Source organism: Ischnura elegans, chromosome 7 (assembly GCF_921293095.1).
Source record: "Ischnura elegans chromosome 7, ioIscEleg1.1, whole genome shotgun sequence".
Lineage (NCBI taxonomy): Eukaryota > Metazoa > Arthropoda > Insecta > Odonata > Coenagrionidae > Ischnura > Ischnura elegans.
The window spans coordinates 38,391,301-38,411,274 of NC_060252.1; the positions used below are offsets into that span (position 1 = coordinate 38,391,301).

Genomic DNA, 19,974 nt, shown 5'->3' on the forward strand with positions numbered 1-19,974 from the left:
AGTTTCAAATTTTAACTCTGCAAATATTACCAATTCAAACTAGTATTGCGATTCCTGGAACAATGGTGGATAAGTGCGAGTTATAATATCAAAATAAAATACATGCATTCTTGTAGTGACGTCGGTTAAATATATAAATTGAGTCCATGCGTCCCCAGAAAATTATTAATATAAATGGTTCAAAATGGTGAGTTTACGGCTTTATGGGGAATACTTTATTAATCCTTGCACTATTCTATAAGTAATATATATCCAATTAAGTAAAATGGATTAAATTTTTAAATTTCTCTGAGTTCTGGGGGGGTTTTATCCCCCAAACATCCCCCTCGCTGCGCCACTGTTGCTTTCAGAAGTAATAATAAATATTAATCCCATAGCTTGTGTGTCATATTCGGCGTGGATGTTGCGTTGTGAATGTTCGAGGAATTAAACTTTAATACCCATCAACAGTGTTGCGGACCCTAACCCGGTTGGAAACCCGAGAAGAATTCATTCATGTCATTCACCGGTAAAAACACGGATTCTTAACTTGTTATCGGTTTAGTGACGTACTGAAACAAACCTCTAACTTATGCAACGAGACGTATTGGTCGCGATACAAGTTGATAACACCCTTCGATATTGAATATCGCACACTCCCCCGCTGGACGATACGTGAGTATACATGGAGAGGTTTGGGGTGGGAGGGGATGTTTTAGCGGAGGGAGGGGAAGGGAGAGGGAATTTCAGCAGCGACGTTGCGAAGCGGATATCCTTCATATTTCGCGAGAGGAGAGGAAGTCTAACTCCCCCACCACCAACCTCCCCTCTCACCACAACACTCCCTACTTCCCCTCTCTCTCTCGGATGTACCGACATCAGCGCCGAGGCGGGTGGAAGCGGCGCGTGAGGGAACTATGGGGATCCGTACCTACCCCTACTTTCCCTTCCGAAGAAAAAAATATACATAGATACTCATCCCACGGTCCCGTTCCGTGCTACGGAGCCCCCATACCACACAACATTCTCTCTTCGCTATCATCTCTTCCCCTTCAGCGAAGGCTTTTCCTCCTTCTCTCTCCTCCGTCGAGTAAAGTAGGGGAAAGGAAGAAGACGGAGGAGGATAAAAAACTTGATGCGTTGGTCGCCCTGAGGAGGAGGGGTGGAACGTTAAAAAGTAGGGGGAGGTAGCGGGAGGAGGGTTAAAGCGGCCTATGGCGGGGAGTGTATGAGGGGGTGGGGAAATGTAGGGGTGGAACCCGGGCATAGTCGGCTTGCGTCGCTGAGGCTAGTCTGCGTCCGACTGCCAACCGTTTGCCCTCGCCATCTCCTCCGCCGGGGCGCAGGGCCAGACAGGTGGCTTTTGGAGGGAAGAAGACGAAAGAAGGGGTGTTGCTTTGTTGACATTTTGATTGTTTGTTGCTCGGGTTTTCTCCGAAAACATCCGGAGTTTTGCGTTTAACTTTTTCCCTCCTGCAAAAGGGGAGAAGAAGGACGATTTTATATTCCTGGAGTAGCAAATATTTTGGAGGAGGACTCCTACGATATTTTTTTTTGATTCGGTTGTCAGTTGTTTCTCCCGTGTGTGGACTCTTCAGCGCAAAACAGTTTTCCCACATCATATCTGCCATCCCAGCTGGTTTTCTCCGGCAGGAGTAGTCGTCGATCTTATTTCGTTATTGTGACGTGAAGGCGATCGACGAAGTGTTTCCTTGTTCGACCAGGGTGAGGGACTGTTTATTTTAAACGAGTGAAGAGACATAAGGGATTATATTATCTCTCCGAGGAAATATTCAAAGGAGTCTCCTCCGGGACTTCTAAATAGAAAGCAAGGATCGCCCGGAGTTAATGGGAAGAAGGATTGCAGACATTGGATTGAAGACTGTTGAGGACTTCCGTCTTTGAGGTTACTTCAACGGAGCAGTCCGGAAGGACAGCTTTTAAGGTAAATGACCAGTGAAATTTTCTATCATCCCTTCCTTGGTTGTGGACCCTAAATCCTACCGACCTCAAACACCCACAAAAGTTGCTCAAGAACACATGCCATTTCGACGTTGTGCAGTGCGTTATCTCCTTGGCATAAACGATGTTCGCGGCTTGTTTAGCTCTGAACGCACTCCTTCGAAAGCTATCTTTTCGGAGGTGCTACTTCGCGATGCGTGATGTGCCATGCTCCTCTTGCTTGAGAAGTTTATCCGGCTCTAAAACTGAAGCCACCCTTTTGCATACCACGAGGAAATATGGCAGAGGTGAATGGTGTCTTCGTTATGATTTCTAACCCATGCATTCTTTTTCTACGATTGTTTTTTGTGTTGACTGTTTTTTTTTAATCGTGTGCCCAAACGACCCAAATTCAAGATAACATGTGTAGGTAAACAATTTCGATGCGAGCAGAGTCTTCGGGAAGGAAAGTTTTGAGAAAAAGAAAAAATATCAACGTTTTTTTTGGTGCTCTGATCTTGTCATTGTTGCCCGATATCTAAACCAATTACGTAGCAGCCACAGCATCCGGCTTCGTGCGACTCCCGAAGCTGGCGATACTTCCCCAGACGTTCTACACACTAAGTTTCTCCCTCTCTCTCTCTCTAGTGTTATTTCTCGTGGTATCTCAAGTCATGGTTTGTGGACGGCCGCAGCTCCGTCATTTCATAATCTCTGCCGTCTCGTTCTCCCTCGCTCGCGCATGTGACTCGCTCCCTTTCCGCGAAGGGTAAGAGGCGAGCAACCGGAGATAGATAACAGGACGTCAGCTTTTATAAATTGTAAGTGGATCTAAGTGCCACTTGTCAGCGCGAGAAGAGGGGCCCATGCGCTATCGTGTGGGATGTTGGAGGAGGCATGGTATAACCCCGAGCCAGTACCCGCCCTAGGGGCTAGGGGGGGAAGGAGGGTAACACACATGTGTGGAGGCAGACCGCGTCTGTCGCTTTTTCCTCCTCGGAAGAACCTCCCTCGCCTGCCTTTCGGTTTTTCCGATTTCACGGAAACCGTACCACACGGACGTGATCGGAAAGTTAGTGGCAGTGGTTTCGTGCAATAAAAATTGAACGGACTTGCCAGCTCGTTTTTAGGGAAACTTGAAACGCCTTGTTTTACTCGGGATTTTGAAGGAAGAAATGCTTTATAAATTCAGTAATATCTATTTGTTTTGCTCCTCATTGTTGATATTTACTTCTCTACGTCTCCTTTTGAGCCTAAAAGAAATAATTAATAAAGAAAGTTGGGAGAGTTAGGGAGCTTGCGGTGAAAGAGTTATGGTTAATAAAATATATGGAATATGCTGCAGGAAAATCATAAGTTTGCATAGGTCGAGTTCTCCTTTCGCTTGTCTGGTTCTTTCCGTTCGGAATGATTGGTAAGAATAAATAGCTCCTCTTCGTTGATGTACAGGTAGTTACGCCTATTGTCGCTTGCTTGGACTTTGCATGGAATCAATGTTATCATGTGCACCGATCGCTTGCATTTTTCGAACTATCTTTTAATTCTATACAACCATTATATAGGTGTGTGTAGATACCAACCCAGTTCCTTCCTACCACAACTTCGAAGTGAAACTTTCTGTTCTTACCAATTGACTTTTCTTCGTCCTTCGATTATTACACCGTCATATGTTCGATCGCGTTACCCATGTTCCATTTACTTTCATTCAGTGACAATGTTGTCGCTAGGGCCTGTAAAGAGTAATTGTAAATCCTCTCCCTGCTCTACGCAATGGCCAGTTCCGTGGAGGAGAGCACGTGACTGTCGCGTGGTAAGGACTCGTTGGGGGTTTGTTTATTTGGCTACCGAGTCCGTTGCGACCGTGGGGCGTGTTCACCTCTGTTTTCAACCTGTAAATGACATCTGTTGTAGACGGCGGAATGGTGTTCTAGTCGGGCGAATCGGAGTTCTGACGGGCTACAGGTGGATTTGGGCACCATTTAAAAAACAAAGCGACTGTGTTTTTATTCCGCTGGCTGGGTCCTCGCCATGTGGTCCTAACTTGTGCTTGGTCTCGCACGCCGACGGCCCCCGCGGTGTAAATATGATGAGTGAAAGGGGTTTCATAGTTAAGCGCTTTGTCGTTTCGTCACTTTCCGTAATCTCTTTCTTCGTTACCTGGTTGGGAAGGGTGTTAGACTCTCTCTTCGCATTCAAAGATTATATTGCCAATCCAATTAAATTTTGACAGAAAACGTAACAGTAGAACAAAATACTTTTTTATTAATTAGCCCTTTGTATTAATACTCTCATTCGCAAAATAGTGACGTAAGCTTATTAAAATTTCATTTATCTTGAGAACGTGCGTGTAGGACCATTTTTTTCGTTGTCTACATATCAGTACATGCTTTCGGAAGGTCTTCTTCCCTCTTAAAAATAGGCGAAACAAATATCCCATCGACACTTTTAAATTTACATTCCGCAATCTCTCTATTTGATGCATATTAAAATGAATGTAATGCAATGATTATCATTTAGCTTTTACGATATAATATGCATCTAATTGTCCAGTATTTGCCCATGTATTAGAAAGGTAAGAATCTGTATTCGCAGAAATTGAGGATTCTCTTTTGGCAGTTCGCTCTCGTTCCTTTTCGTTTTCATATTGTGTATTGTAGTCACCGATATGAATTCGCTTTACTCTCCTGTTTACCGCAGATTGTGTGCTTTCTTAGCGTATATTGGAAATTTCTGAGAACCGTGCAAATCGTTATATCTTTGCCGAAACCATAGTTATCTATTTTTGATATCACACAACTCTAGATGGCCTATTCTCTGAATGGACGCCCATTAATTTTTTTATTATACATTCTTGCCAAACAATTGAACCTCGAATTTGATTTATTTTTGTCAATTGTGTTGAATTTCCAATCATTTTGTTTAGTATTTGGTTGGAACTCAATGGTACGTTTAGTTCCAACATTTGAATGCCTCGAAAGTAGCAATTGGAAGAAAAAGATAACAAAGACGAATCAGCAGCCTTGGCAACGGCGACTGCCAATTTTATTTACCCTTTACATTTTTTTGGTATTGATCTGGTTAGGTATAAGAGCCTTTCATCATTTTTTTCGTTGCACTTGCTCATAATATCCAGCCGGAAGTTGTGGAAATGGTTTGCTATACAATTGAAAACACCTGAAACGCGCATGCCAGTAAAGCGGAAATATGGCCTGTTCACAGTTTGTTCTTTCCTGTTTGTGTTTATCGGGATGTTTTCCCTGGCTCATGTCGCACTGCAGAGGAAATGTATTTTTAATGTTTTCACCAAAACCTCATGGTTCGTGTCGGGAAAACGTCAAGACTTTCGAAAAATCCCGCCGCGTAGCTTTTGTATGCGTCTGAAGGTGGTTTTATGGCACTACTTCCGAAGTTTATTGATGATCCTCTGTGGGACTTGGCCCGGAGAAGTGTTTACGTCCAGTGAGCAGCAGTTTTGATTTCTATATCTATCTTTAAGGTTCTTTTTAGGTTTCATCTTGCATTTTTCGCTTACTATCGTAATCTTTCTCTACGGAGATCTCTAAATCACCAAATTCAAGACACAAAATGTAAAATTGAAGATGCAATGAATTCTTCGGAAATACGCGTTATATATTTGCTTACAGAATGCGTTTCGGGACATTTCAATACGTGTTTTATAACCTTTTCCGGGCATTTTTCAAATCGTAGATATTCTTCTAGACGCATTTTTTTCTAGTCTAAATATTCTCAAGCCCGTTTTACGCGGGGCATGTACTTGCACAATTTTACATGCATGCGAGAGCGCATTTCAATTCGCGTCCTGTGCTATATCGGTGAAGTGGCTAGAACGTGTGCGAGAATGCATGAACTTGAGGTGGAAAAATAGCCCGAGTTCTAATTTCGTTCATGCATTCGCGCAATTTCTCGCTAAAGTTATTTGAAAAAATTGTAGTTCCGAGTTGTGCAGTTACATGCCTCGTGTAAAACAGCCTTTGCACTCGGGAAATGCTACTGAAAAGGTTTGTGTTAACATATGCTGCTCACGAAAGCCGTTCCAATTAGCATTCATTTGCGATTCACTAGTCAGGTATTTTCTCTCTATTCCCCTTAAATAAGGAAGTGAGCGGATGAGAAAACTTTTCCTCTCTAATCATTATTGGGAATCTATGAAGCAACAGGTGCCGACTTTGGAAGTAGATAGGCCCCGAATTAAATAGACTCTAGGGCTCTCTCCAGTCGTAGGTACTGGGTAGATCTTAACAGGACTCCTGGCAGACTCTTCAATCCCATAACCTCGCATGACGAAGCACAACAAATCCTTCTTCGTGCTGGTTAATATTGTTTGGCTTGAGGAGAAATTCCAGGAAATGTTATGAGGAAACGGTTAATATTTTAGCTGCCTTTTTTTTTGTTATGAGCGATGTTATAACTTGGAACAAGAATTTCTTTTGTCATTTCGAACCTTTTAAGTATGACTTCAATTTTTTTGACTTGTTTACTTTTTGGCTTTCATTTTTTCCTCATATTGTTAGTACTCCCAGTATTTTTTTATTCCTGGACCACTGCTTCTCTGTTTCTTCTACTTTTAAACCCTTAAAACTGTCCAGCTAATACTGCGTACGCTAGTCATTTATTGGAATTACGCTGCTTGTCGTGCAGTGTATTTGATTCCAGCACTTCACTGAGCTTTGTTTTCATAAACAAAACTCGTGAAAATGAAGTCCTCCAGATCAGGTTTTAGCCAGTGTAATCTTATCTTATCCTTTTTTTATGTCTTGTATGATGTGATGCTTTAAATTTACTACCCAATTATTTTTTAAATCCTGTATTAATTCATATTATGCTTCTTGTCCGTCCGTTAACCGTTTATTTTTTACATCAATCAAGAGCGACAAAATATAAACGTTTTATTTATCTCTCCATACCTGCTCCTAAGTTTATGCAGTAGCATAGCATGGTTCCACGAAAGTTTCTGTGTGCATTTTTACTATTTTCATCCGTACGCCAATCACATCGCTCCAATGCATCGACATAACGTATGATCGAAAGTTGTGGTGTTTTAGTGTAGCAAAAAAAAGTAATATGGTCAATATGATGGAAGATCACCATTATTTAATTGGTAAATAGAATTACTCTTTTGAATTTGATCGAGTTTGATCCCCATCACATTCAGCAATCATATAATTATTGCGTTGTGATTTTAAATGTATTCTTGAAAAAGACGGTGGAGTCTTTTATAGATTTTTTCATTTGGAGCTTATGCTAATTGTCTGGATGCCTTACATCGACTCCTTTGAGTAGCCGCTCTCCTCCGGATAGATTTCAAAATAGATTTACAGCGTTGGGAGTTCGATTTCCGCTTCCTTCTCGCTCCAGATGCGATGACCAGTGCCTCCCGTTGGGCACGTGAGAGTCAGTTAACGCGAGTGTCAGATCCCGATGTTGAATCGCTGGGAGAATGGATCGGCTAGTTCAAGCAAAGGTGTAGACACTGGTCCATGACCTCTCACCCTAAATAGAATGCCCTCCTTATTGCAAGCTCCACCCTCGCCTTGCTCGTTGTTACTCCTGAGGATTAGGTTCCATAACGTAACACTGTCTCTCGCTTCTTTGCTGTTATGTGCCAAGGGGGTTCAGAAATCCCATCGAATGTTTTTTTCTCTCACGAACTCAATACTCTTTCTATTCTATTTCGCTGCATGCCGTCATTAGACGCTCCGAATTGTATTTACGGATAATTTTCCTGGCTATCAAAATTTAACTCCTGTATTGGAAAAATATCACATTTTTCCGAAGAAAGATGCCTGCAGTTGAATGATTTTCCCGCATGGCCTTTTTTTTAATTTTACGACATGCCATAGCCCCTGTGTTTTGCATATTTCGTAAGTTTACGATTTTCTATAACCTCTGATTCATGCCCCTGGAAGTCATTTATGTCGGCGTTTTGCTAATAATTGATTTTATCTTCATATTCCATGCAAATTTTGATCGCTCATCTCTGTGATATGCATTTCTTAATGACTATGAGGAGGAGAAGCTGCCAAATTTTCTCTAGTATGCTTGGTTCCCTTCACTTCAAGTTAACTATCAGTTTAGTTGGAAACATGATAAAAGATACACTGAGCTGTATGCTCCAAAAAAGTGTAATTGACCGACCCAGGTTTCGACATGTACGCTATATTTTCAAAAGGACATAGTGTACATGTCGAAACTTGGGTCGGTAAATTAAACTTTTGTGGAACATACAATTGAGTGCATCTTGTATTATGTTTCATGTCACCAAGTTTCACCAAATATCGCTATCCAGCCTTAAGTTGATCTTTTTGGTTAATGTCTCCTCATAAAAGGATTATATCTTCGGTAAAATTGAATGCTGGCTTTAATTAAAAAGATTAAGATTGAAAAGGCTGTTTTTTTGCATCGAGGTTCTCGAAGGATTTACTGAATTGAAGGTCAGGACATATGTTATGAAGAACCTGAGGCCCTTCTGCATTTTTAAACAGTTTTTAGTTGACCATTGCGGATATGTATCGTAACTCTTTCGTAATTCCTATTGTCCTTGTTTATCTTCTGACGCGGAAGTTATGGGAGTTACTGAAACAAACCATGCTCTTTGAATAGTGAGGCAATGGTTACGGGCAATAGTTTAATACGGATCGATTATCACTGTGGAGTGTTGTTGTGTATTATGTTGTAAACGCCGCGTCTATGCGGTGTTGTAGGTTCTCTGCTATATATTTTCGAAAGCGATTGCCTACCGTTGAAGGTTATAAGTCTCAGGCGAGATAGAGTGGAAGGAAGTTGTGTGCTCTCTCCTGTCGTGATCAAGTCGAAGATAGTCTGACAAAATCTTATCCTCCTTCCTTTCTTATTTTTTCTTCATAATCCTTTCATCCCAGATCCAACATAATGTAATTTGCAATCTGTAGATATGGTCCTCATCCAATTTTCTTTCTCTTCATGTGTCCCTCAAGTATTTTCTCACTAAATATGCCGGAAGATTACCCATACTGATTCTGACGCGAGAAAAAAATGTCCTCCTACCAGTATTCAATCGTCAGATGAACCCGACGCACAAATCACCAAGCTTCTCTATTTATTTGAGAATGAATAACGGTTTGGGATTTCTATTTGTTGAAATAATTTCCATTTCATTATTCGTTACGATTGCTTGCCTTTCATAGGATTAACTTGCTTTTTATGCGTCTACTCTGAAAATGTCAACATGATAACGTAATGTAGTACACCATAGATGTGATTCGCCATGAAAATATCATGTGGCCAAATGATTTTTTCGCAGCGAATTTCATCCTTCGTCCATATAACCACGAATATTACAAATGAGGATCCTCAAGTCGGCCTCTAAATGTGTTGCCATACATCGCGCACATAATTGGTTTAACAAAAGTCGCCATTCCGTCGCTGACGGACAAATTGATCCTAGTTTAACGGGGAAATGGGGTCTAATTAAGGATTTTAATCGAAATCTATATGCATAATAATTTTATCTATTAAACTAATAACTTTTCAGTGCTATTTCTATCAATTAAAATCATAATAATGCAAAATATTTTTTTTAACTGAATCGTATTGCACTCATCACCGCGCCGTGGACATTTTTGAAACCCCATTATAATGTGACCGAAGGGGAAACATAAATCGGGCTTATATGGGATGGAATTTTGCCTCCTCTATGGAGTCCCTTCGTCATGACTTTGCAACAGTGTGCTTGATCCGAAGCATTGCCGAAATCCGTCGACGCCCTCTCGGGTGTGCGACGTTGGTGGAGGATGTCGTCGTGAGGCTATTTGACAAAAGCAACGCCCTCTGCGCTCTGCTTGCGTGGCGCGCGTGAGAAAGTTTCCGGGAAGAGAAGTGTTAGGGGAAGGGGGCGAAGGAAGGAGTGGGTGGAGAGTATGTGGTAGTATGAAATGAAATGAAAATAAAATGTTATGCATGCAATGTTCTGGGTACATACTCCTGAGAGCAAAAAAATACATATCGTAGCATGACATTTTGAGTTTATGTGAAGTAAATATAATGCTGCAAAAGTATAATAATATGTATAATAAACAACACAATTACATACCCCTAAAATTATTGCGACCAAAACTAAAAATAAATAATTTGACTATTCATGTAGCAGGTAATATGTGGCATGTGTTCTTTGATGGTTCCACTGTCGTACAGGTTTTTACATCGTTAGAAATTTCATTCAATACTACGGTAGATCTGTGTGGGGTTAATTTTTACGACGAAGTCGTCGCTATAATCTTGATTAATGCGGTTGCAAAAATTAAATGCTGTACAGAGATCGCTTTGTCTTTACACCGTTCTCATCTAATGATTAGATTAATTGTTCCGCCGCTCGTTCATGAATCGGTGGAATAGCAATGCTGGATTTGGATGTTAGAACCCCGATGATGTTATGAAATCTAGGTTTGATCTTGTGAAGAGTTCTAGGATATGGACAATCATTACAAAGAGTTGGGTCTTAAAGTTCTTTTATTCAATATTTTTTATTTTCCATTATAGAATTTTTAAACAGTGAAGTTTCGTTGGCAATGCAGTAATCTTGGTGAAAATCTCTATTAAATTTCTTATTAAATCTTTATCAGTTATCCTCACCCCCTAAGAACCGCTAATTGAAATCTATTTTATTATCAGACGCATTCACTCCTGCAGCCATACACGATTGTTTTATTGTGAGAATGCTGAGCACTGTGGTAGAAGGAAGAACTTTTGGTTAGAAGGTCGTTGCGAGGAAGGTAATACAGGTCGTTAGCGAAGCTTAAAAGCCCATACGCCTTATAGGAGTGAAAAATTCACTGTGGGAAACGCAAATGACCGGGGTGATTAGTTAAGTGTTGCATTTAAGACTTAAGTAATCGTTAGACGAAAAAAATAATAGAAGAAAACCCAGAAATGGCGCCGAATATTAATCTTGTATAATTGGTAAATCTCTCTCAGTTTTGGGGGTCCTTAGACCCATGCGAAATGAAATCTGTAGAAGTCTAACGGAAGGAAGTGCAGTTACTGAACTGAAATCTCAACACGTGGCATTCCCCAGGCCATGGAGGATGGAGCTAGTGACGGCGGGTCGATGTAATAGACAGGATCTCGTACGTGCGAATGCCGATAGGTAAGAGGACTTGTTGGCTTCCACCGTCCCGGTGGAATGAGTCTGTTTCGGATGACGTAAACCGGGAGTCGCGCATGCCCAAAGAAGTAGTTTTGTCTTTTCCCTTTCCCGCCGGGATTGGATAAGAAAGTGATTTCATTCGGGGTGGCTGGCTGGTCGTGCGAGAGTGGGAAGAGGGTTGGCGACGGTGGGGTGAGGGAATTTCCCCCGTAGCGACCCACTTTTCAAAGCGGTCGGCCAGTTGCCTCGCGACCGCGCTTCTGCGAAGACACGCACCTTATAACACTCCTGAAGTCGTCGGCGCCAATCAAACACGTTCATGGTTATATAATATTATTGATAATTAATACAATATTACACACTTATAATACACATAATATGTTAAACAATTAAATTGTTAATTAAAACAATTTTAAATTGTTTTATTCTGAATTGCCGCTGCCACGATTGTTGCCCGGCATTGCTCGAGAAGGATAGTGCCCCGAGAATTGGGAAACTTGGAACTTGGATATTATGATCATATAGGATTTTTAAGCCTTCATCTTTGAGTATGCTAAGAGGTGCGCCTCCCCTGCAGGATATCCAACTGCAGATGGTGTATGGCGTGACGTAACAAATGGTAGTGGGAAATCGATGTAAAGGATGCGTTGGACGCAACCGAAAGTAGAATTATGGGGTTTGGGAGCACTAGATGCACCTGTTTACGTTGGGGACAGACTAACAGACATCCTATATTGTATATATTAAAGATGATTCTTCAGTTAGCCTCTTTGGCCGATTATTATAATATCTGGTTAAAATTTTATTCGAGTTTTTATCCATAATCTACAAATTATTCCATTTCATTAGTTCCGCCGATTTAGGCTTGATAAAGTGGAAGTTCGACCTATTGAAAAAAAGGTATCTGCTCTTCTCCACGAATATTTCAATGCCTACACGTTTTGGCTCACAGAGCCATCATTTAGTACAAGGTAATTCCATTAAAGCTAATGAGTTCAAACTAAGTGCTATTTGGAACTGCTTTGCTGTACTGTAACTTTCGAATATACGCGAGTTAATGTTACGGGAGCATCAAGTTCCGGTAAGCGATAGCTATATAAAACTTGCCTTAGATGTGTTATCATTGACCGCGCATTTAAATGAGTTTACGCAAATCGCAAAAGGTTCACAAAAATTGGGTCGAAATCGGTGACGCATAGGCGCAATTACTTGGTCAAATTTTGGTGGAATGGGTTGGGTTTCGTGCGTACTTTTTCTATTTCTCATTAATGTACCGAATTTTGGATGGGACTGTTTCATAAGAGAAATTAGAACGGGATATATTTTGCCGCCTTCTATTCTTGCATTTTTGCATCTTTTATGCAAGTTTTTCAGCTTGAAAAGCCTTGCTATTATAGACTGAGCTAGAATTCTGGTAAATAATCACGTAATATACCTAGTGTGAATGTCTTGGATCATATCATTCCGCATACATTTTGTTGTGCATTCCAGAGTTAAGATTGCTTTTAAGCACCCTTTCAGGAATTTCAATTACTCGATTAGATTCATTTTACGCCTTCATTCGCGTTTTTAATCTTTCAAATGTGTGCCTTTTTCTTCTGTAACAGCTTTAAGTGATAATAAATGTCTCGTGGGGTACTATTTGATCGCTCCTCTAGTTTATTTCAATTTTTAAAATCTTCTTTCACATTTTTTTCTCCCGCTTGATTTCCTCAACACCGTTCCCAGGCATTGGTTCGTGCTATTAATTCCGACGGCACCCGCTCCATTCATTGGGACTTCCCTCTGCCGTTTACGCAAGCAGTGCCGGAAGGATATCGTGCCCAAGAGAAACATGCCCCTTTGATTATGAATATCCCGTTCGTTCGAATCGTTTGATGACTGAGAAATCAAGTGAAAGGCGTATGGTAGGTAGAATTTGAAAAGAGCTTTTTTCTATTCAAACCGGTACTATGAATATATTGTCTGAAAATTTTTACTTACGAGGATTACCGTTTGGAATAATAATAATAATAAGTAGTACATATTGATGTGTCGGTGTTTTTGCAATCATATTGTGTAAGATGTAAGGGATGCATGAAAAATTGGATTTTATCTTTGTAAGTGAATCCTTTATAAGGCAGTTTGGTCGTTTTTCTGTCGCTGAGATAAAACCTGCGGAAAAAATCTTGCCTTCCATCTGTTAATCTCCGAATAAAAATGTCATATCCTTGATTGGAAAGCAAAATTAACCCGTGGATATGTAATAAACATTTTCAAATGATAGTATACATGCGAGTGAAAAAAACTATTTCTTAATTTTTCCATTATGTTTTGTATCTTTATGTGTTTAAATTTAACCAGGAATCGTTGAAGTTTCAATGATTATCTACGCCATATTCCTATTGGGTTCGAGTCCGCAATGCTTGATCAACTTAACTGGAGGAATTCGCGAGAAGGCTTCACCGAAATTGTGCGCCGGGAAATCATGAAGTCTTACGTTTGAAGCTTATCTGTTTACGATTATAATCGAGGATAGTAATGATGATAAAAAGATTGTTGACCCTCCGCCAAGATCTGTTGTGGCCGTAGTTCTATCCCAGTTTACTGTGAGAAATATTTTTTTAACCCTCCGTCAGTCGCGTCACATTTTGGGATACTATTTCTCGCGCGGCGTCTCACAGACACCATTTATCAATGGTTGAAAAAAATGCGTGCAAGCAGAAATTACTAACTGTTTTAACTACAAAAAAATTCATACAATTTTTAATTTCATGCATAGGTAACAAATTTATACACAATATTGATGAAGATAACTCATAATATTGTAAAAATCCTGTTTATTTGACGTTTACGGCATCGGAATTATATCAACCTGTTTTATTTGAAGAGTATATGCTAACATTTTCTGAAAGCTCCAAGCAGTTGAATTTTTTACAATTATTAAATTTGTACTTAGTCATTCTATTCATTTACGGCAATGAAATGAAAAAAAAACTTAGTTGTATTCCACCTATTTATTTTAAGGTATGGCTTGTTTGACGAAGCAGCATTACCATCATGTACACATTTTTTTCATTTCATCAACGCCAAAATGATCTTCCTCAAAGCTGAGTCTGAAACGATGGAGATATTCTATTATTTGTCCGCCCACAGACGTAACACCGCGTTCGGGTTGACAACACTTGAAAATCAGATGCATCGGGTTCTGTGAGTGAGGGATATTATAAATAGCCCTCCCAGCATATATGAATACCGCGCCCGCTTTTCCGGCTTGAGATAACATTTGCGATAAGTCAGCACGTGTAGCTTCGCGCCTGATGATTTTTGTTTACAATCCCTAAATTTCTCTCTCAGGTTGCAAGATTTACTTCCGATTTTATTCTCCGAAGTTAGCATAACCGCCATTCTAAAAGCACGCTAAACACATTCGAGTTTCAATGACATAATTTCAGGTGTAAACTTTGGATCGTTGTACATAGTATATTTGGTGATTTTTTAAATACGTTTTGGAAATTATGGTATCCTTATTTAGATCTGCACGCCTATCGGAGCTAATAGAACTTTAGTCAATGACATAATGTCAGGTTTGTGCTTTGGATCGGTATTCAGTATGTGATATTTATTTTTTTAGGAAATTATGGTATCCTTTTGTTTACGAATTGCCCGATTCAATGTATTTCTGAGGTTATGTCTATCTTATTTCCTGAATGCTTTGTAAAATAGAATTTGGAGAGGAAATGTAGTTGATAAAAGAATAAGAAATGTGTCTCAGTTAAATATAGCTTGATACTGTTACCGTAGCTCTTGGCCTGTTTGGTATTAGATTTGGACGATAGTTTTTAGTCATAACCTCCCTGGTTTGAACGCAAAATTTTCATGCTATTTTTTCTCTTCAAATTTGGACGATAGCTTTTACTCATAACCTTTACGGTTTGAACTCTACATTTTCATGGTATTCTTTTCTCCTCAAATTTGTGGATGTCATCAATATTTTGCATTGATTAAAAAATATCGTTATTTTGCATGTAGTTCGAACGAAATTTTTCTGCGCGCGGGTACCAGTTACTTCAACAATCTCATCTGTGTTCGTCCGATATCCTCGCCTATCTCAAAATTTCGTGTGCTCCTTCCCTAATCCTCCAATGGCTATAAGCGTAACTTCATCCGCGTCAGTCGTTCGGCAAACATGAGATAACGTAGCCGTATAAAGTGGGTGTTGGAAGGTAGAGATTCCAACAAGGGTTGGTAAACAGGCCCTCCGGCTTCCACGGATAATATATAGCTGGGAAATTTTGCCGTAGTTTTGGTGTGTTTGGCTGTAGATTTGGACGATGATTTGTACTCATAACCTTCCTGGTTTGAGCAATGAATTTTCATGTTATAATTTCTCTTCAAAATTTAGAAATTTGACTGTTTATAGCGGCACAACTGAATTCTAAGGAAATTGTGACAGTTTTACTGAAGTACGTGCTTATTTTGGTGTGAATTTGGCGATTAATTTTCCAATTTCGTTTTGAAATTACTTGATGCCGATGAATTTGGTTCCTCCCTCTGCACTAGCATCGCATCCCATTGTTTGCTCGAAAGCTAGTAAAGGCTGTGGATACTGAAAAGACAAAGGGAGCTATAACCGTCTGCTCAGATTGTAATTTTCCATTATTCGAACTTCAATGCCGTATAATCCTGCCCATTACTTATAATTTATTTATTTTCCCGACCGTTTCTTGGGCATTAAAAATTCAATGGCGAAGCACTACTTTTATCAAACTAGATAAGCATATTTTGCTCACTGGATTCCAATAGTTGGGAATGAACGTAAAATTCTGTAAATGCACTTTGCATCGTGGCAATTATCTACTCAAGAATCGATGCTAGCGAAATGTTTCCTATGTTTGATATTTTGGTCGGATTAAATTAGGTTGATCACGTTTTCAAAATGTCGTAGTAGGTTTTCGTGCCTTTGATCTTTCCACTTTCCTCATATGATTATAATTTTTATCCCCCTGGCTTCAGCGCAATTGAGAATCAAAGGAAATCGTGTTTTACTTGAAGCACTAATTTTTGAGGAGATATGACTTAATTAACTACTTTCTTTTTCGAATTTTATGTTTTTTACCATCGCTGGAAATACTCAAGCACATTTTTCTCTAGCTAGTTTTGGTGCAGGGGTGGAGTAAACCTTTACTTACAAATGTCACATTGTTATCGGCCGCTTGCTGGGCAACCTATATCTGTCTTTCCTTGTATTTCTGCACAGAGGGTGGTCACTGCTTCGCTCTGAATTTAGTTAAAGAGGAAGGGGAGGCTGCAAGAATGCCTCTTAAGCATTCCTTGGAAACCTACCTTAAATGAATACAATACTTCAATAATAACCGTATATTCAAGTACAATGGTCAAGTACTTGACGGCCTCGGTGGCGGCGGGGTAAAGTCCTTGCCTATCTAAACCGAAAGTCTTAGGTTCGAGTCCCGCCTAGGTAGGTTGCCTCTATCCAGGGCGTGCATTCTCTTGCGCGTGTAATTGCTAATGTTAAGAAAACCCCGATGTACAAGCCAAGTAGCTCTGTTTTCGGTGGTGTGGCAATAAATAAATAAAGGCAACGAAGTTAGTACGCTGTTTGACGTAAGATTGGGCTTAGAGGATAGATAGACGGATTAAAAAATGAGGAAGGAGCTGGGGCACACGTGAAGCTGTGGAGGCGGGAAGTAGTGGGAGATCGAAGGAGTGAGGGATGCTGTAGCGAAGGGGAGGGGGGCGGGGAAGTGTCTGGTTGGTAGTTACTGGGCGACCCCGGAGCGTTCGGGATTTGAGGGGAAGTAAAGGGCGGGAGGGGAGGGCGTCTGGTGTGGGGGAAGGGGGTGCGTTGGAGGGGAAGAAGGAGGTGGGGGAGACCGTGCAAACTCTAACGCGTAGTGGGATGGGTCGAGTAGGGGAGGAAGGAAGTTAAAGTCCTCTTATTTCCCCTCCCTGCGGCTCCCTTGGAGCAGGGAAGCCACGTATATTCCTCTGTTGCCCGTCGGGATAGGGCGGTATCCAGGAGAGAGGTTCGGAGGGGGGTAAGTTGAGAAGGAGGCGGGGTATGGGAGAATTTAGTGGGAGGGGGTAGATAGGAGGAAGTGGTGGATTAAAGTAAAGGAAGAGAGAAATAATAAAAAAAAAGAAGCGTGGGGAGTAGATGGAAGGATGAGATCCCAAAGAGGAGTTCTCTCTTGGGAAGGAGGGATGATGTTGCTCTCGGTGTGGTTATATTGGAAGGTAGTCAGTCGACTGAGGTGGCTGGGGATTTTTTAAAGGCATCGTAGTGCTACGAGACTAAATGTTTCGGCACAGTTTCTCTGGTAGTAAAGTAATGATCATGGACGTACGGGTGCTCGCTACTTCGGAGAAATCTATTGATTTATGCAATCACGATTTCGTATTTCGTTACTTAACTTCAGCTATAATACACGTACATATTTCTTTATATTTGAATGTAAGAATGAATTAGTTCAGTCATGACGAGTCATTTTAATGTTTTGGCTCAGTTTCTCTGGTGGCAAGGCTCAAGGCAGGGTGCTACCTACTTCGGAAAAACAATGCATTCATGCAATCACGATTTCGTACTTCGTTACTTCACTTTCTTATTTCGTTACTACCTTAGCAACGGTGCGCTTATATTTTTCTTTATATTGTGATGTAAGAAGGAATTTGTTCATTCATTACGAGTTATTTGCGTTGAAATTCAGGAAAACTTATCACCTTTTCGTTACTAAACCTTAGCAATGGTGAACTTATATTTTTCTATATATTTTAATTTAAGGATGGATTAGTTCAGTCATTATGAGATATTGTCAATGACATTCGGGAAAAATAGACTCAAAACTAATGTTTCTTCAAATGTTCTAATGCACATTCTTCAGATTTCAACCCCAGAAAACTATGGTGTCACACGTGATAGCTGCAAATATTAGTTTTCTTTTTCGTCTTCACCAAACGAGTCATGGGCCTTGGGAATTGATCGTTCAGGCGATAATGTGCCTGTCTCACGAGGAGTTGGAAGGGAGCTATTCAGTGCTTGTGGTTTGTTAGATTTTGATGAGGAGTGTTTCCTTTGAGAGGTTTTTTTTACATTCTGCTCCTCTAACCAGGAAGTGTCACTGCAGCATCCTTCCAGTTGCTCCGTCGTTAAAAGCTAACTAGTGCCACTCCTCTTTCAGCTCCGATACGTTTTGATGCAACGATAGTGTGTGAAAGGAAGATTCATGGTTAGAGATTTTTATCGATTCGAAGTAATTTAAGTGTTGAACTGTTTGCTGAGCAAAGATGTAGACAGGCAGCAGAGCCACTGATGAAAATTCCTTCACCATCTTGATAGTTTTATTTTATTTTTTTTACCGACCGCAAGGAAACTTAATCACGATTTTACGAAGGAAAAAATAAACAGTCGTAATTTCATGCTGAGAAAATGGAAATATCTATTGTTTACCTTGAACTGCTCAACCAGTTCTTTCCGATTTTTAATTTAATTTTTAGAGACAGTTAACTTTACTTTCTCCGAAAACGGAATCGCTTCAAGCTAGATGTTTCGCTGTGGCAGAATGTACGTCTAGCTATATTTTGGTAAAAAGTTTTGGTTAAGATGAGTATCATAGCTATCATAGAGTAAATCAAGCTTAAACGTTGGAATTAGAGAATGTCAAAAATCAATTACAGAACTCCAAGTAATTGTGAATGAGCTTTAATGCCTTTACTACAGTAACAAATAACTATCCCTGCGAAATTGTTTTTTTTAAATCCATTTAGTGTGTTAGAAAAAAGAATATATGCGATGGTTAGGAATGTCCAAGTACATTTTGTTTTCCGTCTAACAGTATCAGACGTTTCACTTCACGTTACAATTCGTCTCAACTAGGTAATTTTTTAGACGTAGTATCTTTCAAACCTTTCGGTCGGTGGTTTTTTTTCCCGATTTATTTGCAGGTTCTAATTTTTTTCGGGGAGATTCTAACTTCGGTCTCTTTTCCCATCCTTTCACTCCGTGTCGGCATTTGGGCAAATGGTATCGACACCATCTGTGTATTTGCTTTTGGCAGATTCATTCCTTTTGAGTCATCCCTCCCGAAAAAGCCATTCACGAAGCTGGAACTTAACCTTTTAGGCCCGCCAGTCAAGGTGAGGCACCCGGCTAGAAGTGTCACTTTCTCACCTCGTGGTCTCAACGGCGCGGCGTTTAAACGCTGTCCTTGATAGGCGGAACCAAACATCTCAGTATGGAATGAATTTGGGGCCGGTATGCAGTGAGTGAGGAGCCCGCTTGTTTGTCAACCAAATACATTTTTATAACCTGTCAATATTCACGTGCACTGATGCTATCATCTCCTGATTCCTCGTCCGGAAATAGTGCCGATTCAACTCAAGATGGAGTTTGCTTTGGCTCATACGTGCTCCGTACATTTTACCTGCCTTTGTGAATGAGAACCTCGGTTTTACGCCCAGTGCCCATGGCTATCTTTGCCTAACTGTCCGTATTCCACTCGTTACCCTTAACCCAACTTTCTGAACGAGAGGGTCCAAACTCCGCATATTTCTGCTATGCCAACTGCAACAGGTCGTCTCTCGTATGTGAAGTAGGTATTGCTATACATGCATGCTAGAAAACTTCTTGATTTTTTGCGAAAAAAGTTGTTTTTTTTTAGCTATTCGAGGTGTATATTAGACCTAAATGGCCAAACAAAAAACCAACTGCACGCACTCCAGTTCGTTGAAGAAGCCTGTCATATGACGATCCCAAATACCGGCAGCGCACTCCTAATGAGGTCTCGCATTGGTAAAGTTGCCCTTTTCTTTTGCTTATTCTTCGCACTTGACGATAATTCTTTTTTCAAAATCAGCTACCAGCTACTAGTCATTTGTGGAATACAGACGTTCTGATTACTGGACCTCTTTTGAAA

The 19,974-nt window shown here is 40.4% G+C and overlaps 1 protein-coding gene across 1 annotated transcript in view; it reads left to right on the top strand.

The window, feature by feature from the left end:
* The first annotated feature begins 1,267 nt into the window (after window positions 1-1,267).
* The window catches only part of LOC124161951 (ets DNA-binding protein pokkuri), a 213,876-nt gene continuing 195,169 nt past the window's right edge, over window positions 1,268-19,974 (top strand). The window contains exon 1 of the mRNA XM_046538227.1: window positions 1,268-1,924. The gene's annotated coding sequence lies outside the window, so the exon portion shown is untranslated. The remainder of the gene's footprint in view (window positions 1,925-19,974) is intronic.